Here is a 17968-nt window from a genome sequence, read left to right as displayed (position 1 = left end):
ATACAAATATTTGAAAAAGAGGAATGTAATAATGGCTACCAGTTTCTGAGTTTGTATTTTGTATCATGGGGATTATAAAGAGAAGTGCAAATTACTTTTTTTGAAGACCTGAAATATGTCAGGTAGTCAACTAAGTGCCTTTCATATATTTAGTATATACACATTAGAGCAATATCAAGGTTTAATTGCAAATTCACTGATTCAGACATTCATAGGCAAGCAAAATTATAGATCATTTAAGAAACACATATTAATGATAGTTCAACTTTGAGGTCTTCAGCACTGCATTTCCCATTCTTGTCTACTCTATCATCTATCTAAGCAAAACTTTAAAAAAAAATAAGTAAAATATCTCCGAACTAAAGCAAATTACCTTTCTGACCTTCTGGTTTACCTCCCTTTTCTTCACATGAGTCATTATTAAATTAAGGAATAGTAATAAGTGTGTGAGACCTTTTCAAGCTCTAAACTTCTGTGCTTTAAAACTATATAATTTATTTAAATCACGTGGAACCCAATTATAATATGGAAAACATGAACAGCATGATTCTTCCCAGGTAATATTCATGAGTATAAAAGGTTTCTTATATTATTTTTTTCAAATATATTGGAGGATTTTTGCTTTTATATCTATGTGAAAGTTGTATGTATTGTTTTTATTATCTAGCTATCTAATTACCTATTTCTGTTTGAGTGAAATACAGAGAATAAGCACTCTGGATTGGAATTTTTGGAATTTAATATCTTCTCCCTTTTTGTTTTAGACAATTCTTTTCTATCAAGGTATGCTGAAGTTCAATTATTTAGGTTATTTGCATACCAAGAGAACATACTTCAAAATATTTCACCAAGAATACATCTTACGTGGTGTTAAGTGTTTGAAGTGCACAAGGTGATGGTTTGCCTCAAAATACTATCACACAGGTTCTAGTCTTTTCTGCACCAAGGCTGGGCAAAATGGTAACCTTGGATATGTTTTTTAGTTTTTCATATTTGCTAAGGAGCTTATTGTAAAGGTCCATGTGGAAGTAAGGCTGCATAGCAAATTATATGAGCTAATAAGTATCACAGATATCTGAAATGTAGTGCAGCATTTCTCACAAGTTTTAGTGACCCGAAAGCAACTGTAGTCAGTATTTTCATACCGTGGTCTCTCTTGCTTTGTGTTTTTTGTTCTACTTCACTTCTGTTACCAAGTGGATCATCTCTCCTCCATATCTCATGCCACTGGTTTCCTCTCTGTTTTACTCCCAACTGGTTATTGCTTCCTGTCCGTTCTTAAAAAATTCTCTACTACAAAACTCTTCAAGATCTGACCTTGTTGAGTTAGTAGATAGGCATCATGTCTGGACACAATTCTCATCTCAATGTGCTTCATAGATTGCTAGCAAAGCCCAGTACACAGAAAACTGCCTTCAACCTGGATGCCAATCTAAAGTCCAATCAGTTGAAGCCAGATTGATAGTAACACAAGACATATGTGTGTTCTCTGATGAAGCTGAGTGTTTCCTTTATGATCAATCACATTCCTTATCATCAGCTGACTCTCAGGAAGTTCATCATTCTGTGTCATACTCAAATGCAATAAATCTCCTTGGCCTAAGAATCTTGTTCCTTCAATATGATACATCAATCTTTGATTTACCTTCTTTCTTCAAGGACTACCATTACATTGATGTTTATATTTCTTATTTAATCTATCGTATCTCTCAAGTTTAATTTTATATGTTTCCCTTTGTCCCTTCCTGATGGTTAATTTTACTATCTAGTGCTCCAAATTGTTCTTAATCTGTGTGCATCATGGTATTTCTCCCATATATTGATGTCTTGATCTTAATTAATTTTGTTTTTTACATACTCATTATTCCTACTTGGTAATTCACTATAATTGCTTTTTTCTCCATGGTCTTAATATCCCTCCTTATCTGTGTGAGGCTATTTATTATTGCCTATTTCAAATTTCTATCTGCCTCTTTAATTAATTCTTTTTTATTTATATGTGATCATCTTTCTTCTTTCAGCTCGCTCTCCTCTTACTCTTCTCTTTCTCCTGCTAGTCGTCCTTTTCTCCTCCTTCTGTTTCTCCTCCTCTTTGTCCTCTTCTTCTTCCTCATATCTATTTTTTTCTTCCTCTTTTTCTTTCTCCTTATCTTCTAATTCTATTTAACAGTAGTTGTAATTACTAAAACATGTAATTTTAAATATATTTTTCAACTGTAATTTTTTAGTCATATGAATATATCAGATACTTTAGCTAATTGAATGGAAGTTAAGGCATATACCATTCTTTGTGTCCTCCCAAAATATTCACGAGTGGGGAGAGAAATTATGCCAGGGTATGAAGCCCTGATCCTGCAAGCTGACTGCTCAACCTATCTGCTATAATTCCTAACACATAATCCCCTGGGATGCATCTATTACTTTCATTTGCACACACATGTCCTTGAGCCTTTCTTCATCTGTGATGCCCTAACTATAGGATTGGAGCTTGGATAGGAAGAGAAAATTCTGAACCAGCAAGAGCTGCTAATAGTTCCTCCTCTAAGCTGGGCTCTGATGACATCCTGACATTATCCAGCCAATTAAGGCAAGCTCTTCATGGGTGCTGCTCTTTCACTGCCAAGCAGTGTGTAAGATGCAGTAGCTCTTCTTTGGCTACATCAAAAGAGCACATACAGATCAAAGTTTCCTCCAAGATATTCCCCCAGTGAAGTGCCATGAATTTTTGTCTCACTAGTAAGTCACAACTGACTTCCGTTTTTCTAATTATTTTTTATAGTCCTCATGTCTGTTTTTCAAAAACACACATGACTCTCACTTTCAGGCAATCCCCAGGATTGGGTCTGAGTATAAATCAACAGCCTTCTGTACTAGTTTTTTATTTGTTCAGAAATTCGAATGTCCCATTTTATTTGCTATATAGTTAATCAGTACCTATTGTGTGGTACACAGTGAAATTACAAATTTGACTATGTAATCCCATCTTATACTTTCAAGTGACTAGAAGTTACAGGCTAAAGTAAAATTTTAAAAGTATATATAAAATAAAAATTCAAGACATTTTTGACCTATATAGCTTTTTTCCTCCCTTGATTTGTAGAGGAAAAACAAAAACTTGCATTATTTTTTGAGAAAGTCCCATGAGTTCTTTGGTTGCTAAAGATGATTATATGACCAAAAACATTTCATAGCTTTCAATAAATGAAGAAAGCTCCTTCTGCTGAATAAAATAACATAGAAAAATTATATGCATATTAAGTCTGGATGTCAAGGGAGCAATGCATCTGCCTAGAGAATTAAACTAATTAAGACCACAGTTCTCTCAATATGTTAAGAGTTTTTATTTTGACATTTATGTCTTTGAAGCACATAATTCTAGATATCATGCTTTTTTCCACCACATTTTATATTATATAAAACTGAATAAGACATTACTACAATACAGTGTTTGCAATTATGTCTTTTTAGGAGAAATTGATAAAGATTAAGAGCTATGGTTTATTATTGATTTTCTAAATGCTAGGCACCATGTTGTATATTAAATATATGGTAGGGGTTGCTTTACTTGTTTTTTTCTTACTTTATTTATCAATTGAGGTAAAAGTCACAACCCATAAAGTTAAGTTTTATTTTATTTTTCTTTAAAGATTTTATTTATTTAAGAGAGAGAGAGGAAGAGGGAGCAAGAGCAGGGGGAGGAGCAGAGGGAGAAGCAGGCTCCCCTCTGAGCAGGGAGCCAGATGTGGGGCTCCATCCCAGGCCCCTGGGATCATGAACTGAGCTGAAGGCAGACACTTAACTGACTGAACCACCCAGGCACCCCTGAAGTTAACTTTTAAAGTATAGAATTGAGTGCTTTTGAGTACATTCACAGTTGTACAGCTATCACCCCTATCAAATTCCAAAATATTTGTATTATTGTAAAAAGAAACTCTCTACCCAATAGCACTTGTTCTTCATTGCCCATCCTCCTAGCCTTTAGCAATAATTAATCTACTTTCTGTCTCTATGGATTTGCCTATTCTGGGCATTTCATATAAATAGAATCATACAATTTGTGGCCTTTTGTTTATGGCTTCTTTTACATGGATTGCATAATGTTTCAAGGTTCATCCATGTTGTAGCATGTATCAGTTCTTCATTTCTTTTATGGCTGAATAATATTTCATTGTTAGAATTTACTACGTACGTTATGTATATATATCAGAAACAGAAGAACATTTGAATTGTTTCCACTTTTGGACTATAATGAATAAAATAAAACTGCTGTGAATATTCATGTATGGATTTTGTCTATACTACATGTTTTCAGTTAGGTCTATATATAAGAGTGGAATTGTTGAGTCATATAGCAACTCTATATTTTACTTTTAAAGGAACCAGTTGGTTTTCAGAATGGTTGCACCATTTTCTATCCCCTCAGTAATGTATGAGGGTGCAAATTTCTCCACATCCTCGCCAGCATGTATTATCCTTTTCTTTTAGATTGCAATTATTCTAGTATATATGGAGTGGTATCTCACTGTGGTTTTATATGCATTTCTCTAGTGAATAATTTTGAGAATCTTTTTATATGCTAATTGCCATTTATTTCTTTGGAGAAATCTCTTTTCAAATATTTTGTCCTTTTTTTGTTTGGATTTTTTTTATTGTTGAATTTATTCATTCCTTATCTATTCTGAATATGTCTTCTGTTACGTATAGGATTTTCAGATATTTTCTCCCACCCTATGCATTCTATTCTGTCTTAATATTATCCTTTGAAACACAAAAATTATTAACTTAATGAAGTCCAACTTAATTTTTTTTCTTTTATTTCTAATGCTTTATCATATCCAAGAAAATATTGTCTAATCTATGGTCATGAAAATATATGCCAGTGTTTTCTTTTGGAAGTATTGTATTTTTAGGACTTAAATATAGGAATATGATTCATTTTTAGTTAGTTTTTGTATATGATGTATAGAAGCAGTTCAACTTCATTCTTTTGTGTATTGTCCTAGCAGCATTTTTTAAAAAGAAAATAAAACAAAAACTTTCTTTCCCATTGAATTGTCTTTTTTTAAATTTAATTTTATATTTATTTATGTTTTTAATTCAAGTAAAATTAACATATAGTGTCATATTAGTTTCAGGTGTACAATTTAGTGATTCAACAATTCTATACATTACTCAGTACTCATCATGATAAGTGTACTCTTAATCCCCTTCATCTATTTCCCCCATTCCCTCAGCCATCTCCCCTCAGGCAACCACCAATTTGTTCTCTCTATGTAAGAGTCTGGGGTTTTTTTTGTCTCTTTTTTTCTTTGTTCATTTGTTTCATCTCTTAAATTCCACAAATGAATGGAATAATATGGTATTTGTCTAAAGGAAGCCATCAACAAAACAAAACAAAAAGACAACCAACTAAATGGGAGAAGATATTTTCAAATGATATATCCAATAAGGGGTTAATATCCAAAATATATAAAGAACTCATACAACTCAACATCAAAAACCAAAATAATCCATTAAAAAATGGACAGGAGACATAAACAGACATTTCTCCAAAGAAAACAGACACAGAAAAGATGCTCAACATCACTCATCACCAGGGAAATGCAAATCAGACCACAATGAGATATCATCTTGCACCTGTCAGAATGGCCAAAATCAACCACACAAGAAAAAACAGGTGTTGGCCAGGATGTGGAGAAAAAGGAACCCTCATGCACTGTTGGTGGGAATGCAAACTGGTAAAGCCACTCTGGAAAACAGGATGGAGGTTCCTCAAATATTTAAAAATAGGATTACCATAAGACCCATTGAGTTGTCTTGGTAACCTTGTCAAAAATCAATTGAACTTAAACGTGAGGGTTTATTTATGGAATATGAAATTGATTCCATTGATCTCTATTTCTGTCCTTATGCCAGTGCCACACTATCTTTATTGCTGCCATTTTCTAGTGATTGAAATTTTGAAAGTGGGCAGTATGGGACCTCTGACTTTGTTGTTCTTTTTCAAGATTTTTTTTGCTATTTGGATTCTCTTGCATTTCCATACAAATTTTAGGATCAGTTTCTCAGGTAAGGGATTCAGATATTGATTGCATTAAATCTGTAGATCAGTTTCTAAGTATTGCCACTTTAACAATACTAAGTCTTCCCATCAGTGGACATTGGATATCATTCTGTTTATTTAAGTCTACTTATACTTCTTTTGCTAAATTTATTACTAAATAGTTTATTATTTTTGATGTTATTATAAGTGCAATTGTTTTCCTATGTTCATTTTCAGATATTCCATTACTAGTATATATAAACACAACTTATATTTGCATATTGAATATGTATCTTGAAACCTTGCTGAACATTTTTATTAGATTAGTATTCTTATGAACCTCTTAGGATTATATATATATATATATATATATATAAAATATTATATGTATATATGTATTATACATGTAATTATATATATAATATATAATCATGTTGTTTGCAAAGAAAAATGCTTTTATTTCCTTTTTAAAAATCACATGGTCTTTTTTCTCTTTTTTGCCTATTGGCCGTAGATGAAACCTCCACCACAATATTGATAAGAAATAACAAGAGGCGACATTGTCGCCTTGTTCTTAGACTAGGGGGATAAGGTTTCAGTCATTCACCATTAAACATGATGTTATCCATTATTTGTGTGTGTGTGTGTGTATGGATGCTCTTTATCAGGTTAAGAAAAGTCCCTTATATTCCTAGTCAGTTGAATGTCTTATCATAAAAGATATTGTCAAATGCTTTTCCTGCATCTATTAGAATGACCATGTGATTTTTTCCAGTTATTCTAATTGTACAGTGTATTACATTGATTGATTTTCAGATGTTAATCCACCTTATTTTTTTCAGAAAAATCTCACTTGGTCATAGTCTATAATCCTTTCCGTGTGTTTCTGTATTTAGTTCGCTAGTGTTTTGTGAAAGATTTTTCATCTATATAAATAAAGACCAATAAAGAATATTGGTCTGTAGTTTTCTTGTGATATCTTAGTCTGGCTTGAATATCAAGGTAATACTGGCTTCATAAAATGAGTTGGGAAGTATTCATTTATCTTCTATTTTGTGGAATAGTTTGTGAATGATTAGTGTTAGTTCTTTAAACATTTAATAGAATTCATCAGTAAAACCAAGTTTTTGAATTACTAATCAATCCCTTTACTCTTAATGATATGTTCAGATTTTCTATTTCTTCTCAAGTCAGTCTCTAGTTGGTGACATTGTAGGAATTTGTCCATCTCATTACATTATCTAAAATGTTGACATACAATTCTTTCTAGTATTCTCTTATAATCCACTTTGTTTCTGTAAGGTAGGAAGTAATGTTCCCTGTTTTATTTCTGCTTTTAGTAATTTGACACTTGGCTCTTTTTCTCTTGTTCAGTCTACCTAAAGATTTGTCAATTGTATTGATATTTTCAAAGAACCAACTGCCATTTTTGTGGTTTTCTTTATTGTTCTACCATTCTCCACTTTATTGGCTTTTATTCTATTTTTTGTTTATATTCCTTTCTTTCTGTTTGCATTTGGTTTGCTCTTCTTTTTTTATTTCTTAATGGTAAAAGTAGGTTATTGATTTGAGATCCTTCTTAATTTTTTACAGCTATATATGTCCATGCTTTAGGTGCACTCCATAAGTTTTGGTGTTTTGCTTTTTTGTTTTCATTCCTCTCAAAGTATTCTTATTAATTTTTTAAATTTTCTTTGACCCATCGATTATTTAAAAGTGTGTTTAATTTCTACATATTTATTATTATTGTGATACAAATTACGTGTTTATAATTATATATTCATCAACACAGTTCTAAAATTATTGCTTTGTGTAGTTGTCTTTTAAATAAGGCAGGAGAAAATAAAGTTGTAAACAAAAAATACATTTATACTTTTTAAAAATATTTACCTTATTAGTGCTCTTTCTTCTTCATGTGGATTTTTGTTACTGTCTAAGAATGTCTACATTTTGGCCTGAAGGACTCCTTTTAGTATTTCCTGTAGGACAGGTCTGCTGGAAACAAATTCCCTGTTTGTTTATTTTTTAACCTGGATTTATGATATCATTTCTCCTTTATTTTTTAAGAATATAAAATTCTTAACAGTCTTTTTCTTTTAGCACTTTGAATATGCCATCCCACTATCTTCTGGCCTCCTTGGTATCTGATGAAGATAGTCTTGTTAATCTTAATGAGAATCCCCTGTATTTTATAAGTTGCTACTCTTTTGCTATTTTCAAGATTCTGTCTTTGGTGTTTGACCATTTGTGATGTGCCAGGTGTGCATATCTTTGAGTTTATCCTTCTGGTGGTCCTTTACGCTCAGCAGTCTGTCTCACAACTTAGTTGAGTTGCTCACAAGGCAGATGTAAACTGCCTATTAAAGTGTTAAGGGAATATGTCCAACATGCACACTGAGCCCCAACAAAGGCAAGTTTTCTTCTTCTTACCCCATAAGGAGACTTTGGCAGAGACGCCTGAAGAAGACCTTCTCCTAAGACCTGAGACAAAGAGACCTGGGAGTAAAGGTGCCTGGGCTAGGAATGCAAATATGTGAAGGTGTGACCAGCCAAAGGTGTCTACCATTCCTGCTGATGTCATTATGTAGGAACTGTTTTTACATGGGTACCATAAACAGAAATGGATTGATCAGTGAGCAAAAGGAGTCTGTTGAAACATAATGCTTACCTTAGAAAACTGATTGAAGGTCAAGTACATGTTCAGGGCTGTGCACATGCTCAGGTAAAATTTGGAACCTGGCTAAAGCCAAGAGAAACTTGGTCATCAATCCAAGACTAAAATTACATCCCTGTGAAAGTCTGGTGAAGACAAAGATGTTTCCATGAAATGCACTGGATGCCCCATCTGGCATCTGCTTCTATCTATTCTAGATCTGTGAAGTAGCTGAGTCACATCACCCGTGAAACTAGATGTTACTGCAACCTTTGCCAATGCAAAAACAGAACAAAACAAAAGTCTTACTTTCCTTCTTTGCTTTGTTCATTCTAGTTTTAAAGTTCCTATTAGGAGCACCTTATTGGTGAAGCTTAGTTTATAGGTACAGGGTTCAGTTTTTCAGAATCAGGAAAAAGAAGTAACTCCACTGATTGGCATCGATAGTGGAAGACAAGGCCTGTTTCCTATGAATATTTATATGTGTGAATATCCACAAAATTAAAGGGACTTCAGATGTTGGGGCAATGAGGGAAAAAGGCCAATGTCTACTATTCATTTGTTAACTGATTAAATACAACCCCCCTATAATACAATCATTCTTTTTGCCATTTTAAAGATTAAAAAATTGTGCATAATCAATTTACTTCTTAATGTCACATTATCTTACAAGAAAGACTTGTGATTTTAGTCTAATCCTCTTTGACTCCAAAATCATCTTTCTAAAACAACATGTTACCAATGTAAGGAAATGATAATACATATATTCTATTTATTAGTAAAAAATACATAAATATATTCTATTTACTATATTTTCACTTTATTTTATCAATTAAGATTCACCTATCACCTTAACTATACAAAATAAGATATCAACACAAAAATATGAATTTGGTGTCTGAGTGTTTAACACGACTGATCAATTGTGAAGATTCCTGTAGGATGATTTTCAGGAATGATTCAACCAAAATATTTTAGATTTGAAGTACAGATGTATAGATACAGATTTAGATATAGATACAAACAGATAAGTAGATAAGCAGGTAGGTGATGGATAGATGATAGATAGAGGATAGATAGATAGATGATAGATAGATAGATAGATAGATAGATAGATAGATAGATAGATAGATAGATAATAGATGATAATGGATGGATACATTCTGTGCTATTTCACTATTCATCTATATACTTTTGAATTGTGCTAAGAGTGAAAAAAGGGAAAATACTGCTAGAATTGTTTGTTATTTGCAGATCAGTGATTTTGATGCCACTGGAATGATACAGTTTAGAACTACAGAGAAAAAAAAAAATCTCTGTAATCTAGCAGGATTACCCATATTGTAGGGTGGTCTGCCATCCAGTCTTCCTAACAGGAAACTCTTATATGCATGTAGAGGTGTAGGAACTTATTACCTCATTTTTAAGATATACAAACTATCAAGATTCCTAGGCTATTTTGGAGAGAGGAGAAGGGTAAAGATATATGTACATGCAACATTCTCTGAAAAACCAAATATAGTTCTGTTTCAAAAAAAAAAAAAAACCAAAAACATAAAAAGAGCACAAATTCATTTGGTATCCTCTAACAGAAACCATAAGATATTAACTCTTGAAACAAACAGTTATAAAAAGAGAGAGAGAGAGAGAGCGAAAAGAAAATATAAGACGTGTCTCTTTAAATTTAAAATGTTTGCTGAAATTAAATGTAAATAAAACTTACAGAAAAAAATAAAGTTGATGTCATCTCTTAAAGTCAATGAGAGGAAATACATTAAAATTATGGGAAAATAGCTGACATAAAAATCCACAGTAAGAGAGTATAATATTTTACCCCTGGTAGTTTTAAGAGAGTACCAAGAAAGTGGGAGAGAAAAATAAGAAATTGTTTAAATGTTTTCTCTGAGTACAGCACATGGCCTCAAAAATGAGTAGCCCAGAAAGTAACTAGAAAAATGAGAAAGAGCAAGTTCAGTCTGTCTGCATCAAACTTCAGAATATCAAGGACAAAGAGATGATTATAGTAACTGCCAAAGAGGGAAAAAGTGAACCTGAGCTAACAAGAATAACACTGAATGAATAGCAATGAAATAGGAGTGAGATACCCGAGTCAACTACAACGGAAGGATAATCAGACAGGAATCAGGCTTTTCAGTATCAATCTTAGATGCTAGACAATAATGAAAGCATACTTCAGACCTCTGACGGGCAAAGCTTTTCAACTCACTTAAGTCAAACTATTACTCAGGTATGAAGGAAGGGCGGGGGGGTGGGGAAGCATCTTCAGACATTATTGGTTCTGCTGACTTCAGTAAGGACGTGAACCTCCAGATCCATTCTCACAGACTTGACCTTGGAAAAGGAGTGTCTCAAGAACAAATGTTTTAGTGTTAGGATTCGAAGATCTTCGCTGTCAGGAAAGGTAGGGGATAAACGGTTCTGCGTGCAAACAATTCTCAGCCTCGTGGAAAAAAGAGGCCATGAGATGATCTCTTTGCCAAAAGCAAACACAGGACTGTTCCCACCTGCCAAGATTTGGGCAGTCCTGATGTGTCACTGGATTGCCCTCCTTCTTGTGGCTTCAAAGAAGTCTGCCTCCACTTCTGGTTTGTTATCCTTGAGCGGAGGGCAGTTATTAAAGCAATCCCAGGATGCTCTGCTCCCAACTGAGGGCCGGGCGGGGGAAGGAGGAGGGAACTGCTTATCTGCATCTAGAAACACTCACAGCCTGGAGAATGTCATGTTGAAATTAAAATACTAAAGAATATTTTCAAAACAATATTAAGTATTTGAATTAATGAAATTCCTGAATGTATATATAAAGAAAGAGAACCTAAAGTGACATTATTATCAGCATTTTCCTTGGCTTTTAGAAACGATGTTTATAACAACTAGTAATGAGTGGACTGAAGAAAATATGAGCATAATAAAACCTTGCATTTATTTGTGATACAACCCATTAAACTAGAAAATGTCATTTTAAGCTGTCAGTTCTCATTGTCATAAAAGGAATACTTGCTTCAGCTCAACCTCTGTTTCTTAAATTATTTCAGTATATGTTTGTCTTCATATCTCCTTTACTTAAAAAATAGCACTTCTCACAAGACTGGAGGGCCTACGTTTCTTTAAAACTATTCTCCCTTCAAAGTTTTGCAAATTTTACAAGGAAACAAAATTCAGTACTGCCCACTCAGTTTTATGCACCAGATACAAGGAATGGTATTGTGAAAAAATATCTAATGGTGTAAGTTAGGATTGCAAACAAAATATGTAATTCTTTTGATAATGTATTCTCTTGTACGCATACTCAAACACATATAAACAAATATATACACAGACCCACAATTTTCAGTACTTGTCAGATTGATAAAATAGTGAAATTTCTGAACAGGATATGACATAAAAACACGTTTTTGGAGCTGATAACTGTTCCATTTACATTTGAAACTTTAACTAACAGAAAATCATAATAACGTTGCCTTTCTTATTATTTATGCAAATGTGGTATCAATACAGACGTGTGAAATTTCTAATAATACTTTAGAACTTTTATACCTACTTCTCTAATTTTATCAGTTCCTCTTAGAAATATCATAGACACACCATTAGTAATCCTAGCAACAAAGAGGGAAAAAAAAAAAAAGGAAGGGAAGAATGAAAAGGAAAAGAAACATCAGCAAACTAAAGACTCTTCTCAACAGAATGGGATTTTATACACTGATTTATAAATTTTAAGTATCAGCAAAATCCTCATTATATATTTAGTCTTCTGTGGTCCTGTTACCTATTGAATTCTAAGGTTAGATATTCCCTGGTCTTTCCACTGAGTTATGTTCTTGTTCAAATAAATATTTATTAAAGACTTTTTAGTGCTAAGAATTCCATTGGATGCTGGGTAAAAAAGAGACGAATGAAGGAATATTTACATTCAGTATTTTACACACTAGTAACAGAGTAGTTACAAATAAAACTTATTTATTCAGCCACAGAGAATGTGTGCCCTGTTTGTTGTGTAATAATCTTTTACTAAATTACTCATTTCCAGAAGTAAAATTTTGTATCACAAAATGTTTCACTGGTCCTCAACATATTCCTCTGAGATTTGTGGATATCCCTTCTTTTAATCAAGAATTATATTTTACCGGGCGTTGTATTTTACTAAAAAATACGAAACACTGAATTCTGCAGTGGTGTTAAGGATTTGTGGACTGAGTAGGCAGAATTCTTTTTACTATACTGTGCTTTGATAAAATGGTAAAGCCCCACAGATATTCTAGAACACTGGCCCTGGAAACTAAGATCTGATTCTGAATACCAACGGTTTCCGCTTTATGAGACAAGTTGAGAAATAGAACTGTTTGATCTGAGTCACAGTATTAATATTCTCTTCCTGAGCAACTGGTCAGATTTTATCCCCCAAATATCATAAATGATGCAACTAACTAGAATTTTCCTTGTATGTTAAATGTTATAAAGTATAGAATTGTTTGTCATCTAGAAGTAACAAATATGCATGCTGTTTTGTAGCAATCTCATATTTGGCTCTATTTTATATTTCTTTGCTTATTTTGCTATCTTCTTTAGTATGTCATTTTAATCAAATATATCCATCTCTATTTTATCTATTTCGGGAATCACCTTCATTTTTTAATAATAAGATGAGGTATTAAATTAAAGATAAGGTTAGAAGACTTAGTCTAATTAAGTCTGAGGACGGTTTGTGCAAGAATGTTCATTGGTTCAATCATTCCATCCTTCAACTAGCAATAAAACTATACCACTATGTATTATAATACTCATGTTAGAATGAAAAGATGAATAAGATATTTTCTTATATCAAGGATCTTATAACTGATGGGGGAGACCAGAAAAGTTAACAAACAATTAAAATAAAATGTTGTAAGTACCATAAGTGAGTGCTATGATCATACTGTGTTAAGTCAGGATGGATAATTAGGAAAGGTATCTAAAGAGAGGTGATGCCTAAATTTAACCATAAAGGATTAATAGGCAAATTGAAGAAGAAAAAATACATTTCAGTCAACAAAGCAAAATCTGTTTTAACGTTTTTAAAAGTAATCTCTACACCTAACGTAGGGCTTGAACTCACAGCCCTGAAATAAAGAGTTGCATGCACTTCCAGCTGAGCCAGCCAGGCGCTCCAACAAAGTAAAATTTGTAACAAGACAAAAGTGAAAAGAAAGCATAGAATATTTGGAGAGTAAATCACAAGGTTATTAGAAAACAAATTATTTCAATGATGTTCAGTATCTTATTAATATATTTTAAAATATAACAAGTGCCCTATTTCATGTTTAATCTGCAGTATAAGAGATATGGGAGAATACATAATATGACCTCTATAATCTCATTCTATGATAATATTTCAATTGAAATTTGAAACTGAACAAGATATTTATTTTGCTGTGATTTCTTGTCCCTAGTTAGCCTTATATCTTTGAATTCAGCCCAAATTTCAAAAAGTAGTTATACATTCATGTGATATTCTTTCCATATTCAATAGAAAACAAATGAGATTCAGTTTTCCAGAAAACATGAGGAAAATCTAGTTGCTCAGGTGAATCCCACCTGAGATAAAGAGCTATTAAGGAAAAATATTAAATCAACTGTAGTAAGCTCACCATTTCAGTTCCTATTTTCTGGTTTTGACTGCTAATTTCATTGCTTGCTTTTGCTTTTGTAGATTTATCTGGGGGGATAATTTTAGTTTACATTTTAACTTTTTTCATCAATGTTTTCAACCTGAATGACCATGCAAATCTTCTAAGGCTCAATGTAAAATGCATGTTAAAATTATGATTAACAGAAAAATTCCTTCAGCCCTAATAGTTTCCATCTCAATGTGCAGGTGGTAATGAAATGCTAAAGCAAATTAAACCAAAAATTATGTGGACTAATAGGTACTTAAACTTAGAGAGGATATAAGAAGATATTTACTCCAGAACCTCAATTTTACAAATGAAAAGAATGGAGGACCAGAAAGATTAGGTAGCTTGCTGAAGTTCATACAGCTCATTAGTGGCAAAGCCTGGTTTGGAATTCTTCACAGATCTGCGTTTTGTTTTGCTGTGCTTTTTGCATAGATTTTCTACCTCATTCTGACCATTTGTGTGTTACTATTTCTAGAATATATCAAGTTTATTTTATACAATAAATATGACGAGTCTGGAGCAGAACCAGGTGTGGTGGTAATGATGAGACTGTCCTTAGGAAAGAGAAATCCAGTTGTCATCTGAATACATTGTTAGGGCCTCTTCCAGGGCCCCAGAAGGAGCCTGGTTAGGAAGGGACACTGAATTTTCATCTTCATCAGCTCACAGGAAATCCCTTCTCAATGAGCACAGTTAGTAGCATTTACTGTAAGACAATATTTTGCTAGAGTCAATATATTATGTAATTTGATATGTTTTTCCTTTTATGGGGATTACTGATGGGGTTATTCCATATAAATTCATATCCCATTCAAGAGTATATACAGTTTCTAATTTCATAAAAAATTGGTTTCTTTTTTCATATAGTAGAAAAGCTATAAGCATCATGACCTATACCTTCTGGCTATACATTTACTAAGGTGTAAAATATTTAAAATGACTATATAAATATCCAACTGAAATTCTGTGGATATGCATGCTTATGATGTTTATTTGAGTGGCTGATCTGATAAAATAATTCTAAAGCATATAAATCTAGAGATTTCTGAATTACTTACAGCTGCTATGAGATAAACTATAAATACTTTTGTCATAGCTGATGTTGTGATGCTAGAAAAATGTTATTTGCCATTTTATTAATGGAATAGTACGAATTTTTGTCCTGTAATTCTTAAAGATTTATTTATTTATTTATTTGAGAGAGAGAAAGAGAGAGAGAGAGTGGGGAGGGGGGTTTGGGGGTAGAGGCAGAGGGAGAGGGAGGGAGAAACTCAAGCAGACTCCACGCTGAGTGCAGAGATGAGGCAGGGCTCGATCTCACAACCCTGAGATCAGACCCGATACGAAATCAAGAGTTGGACACCCTTGTCCTATAATTCTTTAGGCATCCAGAAAAAAACAAATTTCATGGAAATTACCCAAGAAGTGTCTCCTTATGAAGGTAAAGACAATGTTTTTTTTTTTTTATTTTTAGGTGAAATCAAATCAACCTTCTTCATATCTTTATTCAGATCACCCCTGCTAGAATGTGAGCCCCAAAAGGACATAGTTCTCAGTTTTTGTGGTCTGTGGTCAAGCACCTGATGCCACGCATATAGGAAACCAAATATTTTTGAATGAATTAGTATTTTTAATTAAATGTGTGCCCTGTAAGATCTAAGGTGTCAATACTGAGAGTTACTAATAGTTTATGTATCATTGTAATATTTATTTTTACTAGACATATATAATATAAATCTTTCATGTTCCAGCTTTTGAATCACCAGTACCTCTTACCACAATTGGGCAACAATGTCATCTCACTCTGCCTCTTTAGATGTCATTTGTGTAACATAATAAACATTCCAAAACACCAAATACTTAAGCTTGAGTGCATTAGCAATGCCATGCATGGGAGCTACTCCTGCCTTTAATAGCAATTTATCTGTTAATTTCATTAAATGATTTCATCATTCGGCACTCGCAGGAAAGGATTTAAATAAAAATGCATTGCACTTTTTTTCTTTGCCCAGATAAGGGCATTAGATTATCAGAATTAATATAAACAAAAGTTCTTTCCAAAAACATTTCACATTTTCATAGGACATGAAGCCTCTGCTCAAAAGACAATAAAGATGAAAAATGATGTCCTAGCAACTTTTCTTTCCTGATTGTTTCAGTTAAAAGGTCGTTTTAAATGCAGGAGTTCAAATAGAATTTGGAAGGGGCTTTAATGATATTCCTCTTCCTACAATGAAAGAGAGCTCATGGGTCCTCAGTAAAATGATTTCTGAAAAGTAGTAGGTTCTAGGAAGCTAATACACAAGAAAATATTATAGCATTCATGTGTCACAATTGAACAGAATGATATAGGCTATTTATGCTTTGTTTAACCAGTTAGGTTCACACTAAACTTGGGGTAAAAGAAAAGAGCAATGCAAATATTAACTCACACTACATTTTATGCTTGGGAGGAGGGAAGAGAAAAGCAGAAATCATTTTGATTATTTTGCCAGACTGTACTATTTAACATTCTTAAAGGATGGTAAAATGCAGAATCATTAATACTGTTTTAATGTAATATACAAAAAACACAATATATTAATATTTAAGATTTTGAAATAGATCACAATATTTATACATATACTTGTGTAACCATGTATTTGTATTCTCATGTCAAGATTTTATTAAAGCCTTTTTGAATTAGACATTTTAATGCTTCTTGCAACCATATATATATATATATATATATGTATATATATATATCTGAGTTTATATATTTTTATGAAGAATAGTACATTATGATTAATCCTTTTTTACCTAAAATTTATTTATTTATTTTTAATATTTTTTATTATGTTATGTTAGTCACCATACAGTACATCCCTAGTTTTTGATGTAAAGTTCCATGATTCGTTACTTGCGTATAACACCCAGTGCACCCTGCAATATGTGCCCCCCTTAATACCCATCACCGGCCTATCCCAATCCCCCACCCCCCTCCCCTCTGAAGCCCTCAGTTTGTTTCCCAGAGTCCACAGTCTCTCATGGTTCATTCCCCTTCTGTTTACCCCCCTTCATTCTTCCGTTCCTTCTCCTACCGATCTTCCTGTTTCTTATGTTCCATAAATGAGTGAAACCATATGCTAATTGTCTTTCTCTGCTTGATTTATTTCACTTAGCATAATCTCCTCCAGTCCCGTCCATGTTGCAGCAAATGTTGTGTAATCATTCTTTCTGATGGCTGAGTAATATTCCATTGTATGTATGGACCACATCTTCTTAATCCTTATCCTTAGTCTGAAAGACCTAATTATTAGGAGGACTCCAAGCATGTTAAAAAGAGGAATTCTAGCTTGTTACTATCCTTTTGAGCACTCAACTAGTTATTTCCTTATTTGGTATGGACTCTTTTAAGAAGGTTAACATTTTCTTAGTTTTGCAACAGAACCATTTGCCTCACTTATGTTTTTAGAAAATAATTAGCTATTAATAGTGAGTCTGTAAGGCACTTACAGATAATTTAATTTCAACTTGATTTTGATTATATTAGATTAAAACTTTCAGACTAAATTTTATTAATTCAACAAATATATTGCCAAGAATATTTCTCTGGGTGCT

General features: G+C 32.9%; 1 protein-coding gene across 2 annotated transcripts in view; it reads left to right on the top strand.

Moving 5' to 3' along the window:
- KLHL1 (kelch like family member 1) overlaps positions 1-17968 on the top strand; it is a 340600-nt gene that overhangs the window by 256778 nt on the left and 65854 nt on the right. The window lies entirely within an intron of this gene.

This window comes from Ursus maritimus, unplaced genomic scaffold, assembly GCF_017311325.1.
Source record: "Ursus maritimus isolate PB19 unplaced genomic scaffold, ASM1731132v1 scaffold_10, whole genome shotgun sequence".
NCBI lineage: Eukaryota > Metazoa > Chordata > Mammalia > Carnivora > Ursidae > Ursus > Ursus maritimus.
This window is presented reverse-complemented; position numbering and strand designations above follow the sequence as displayed.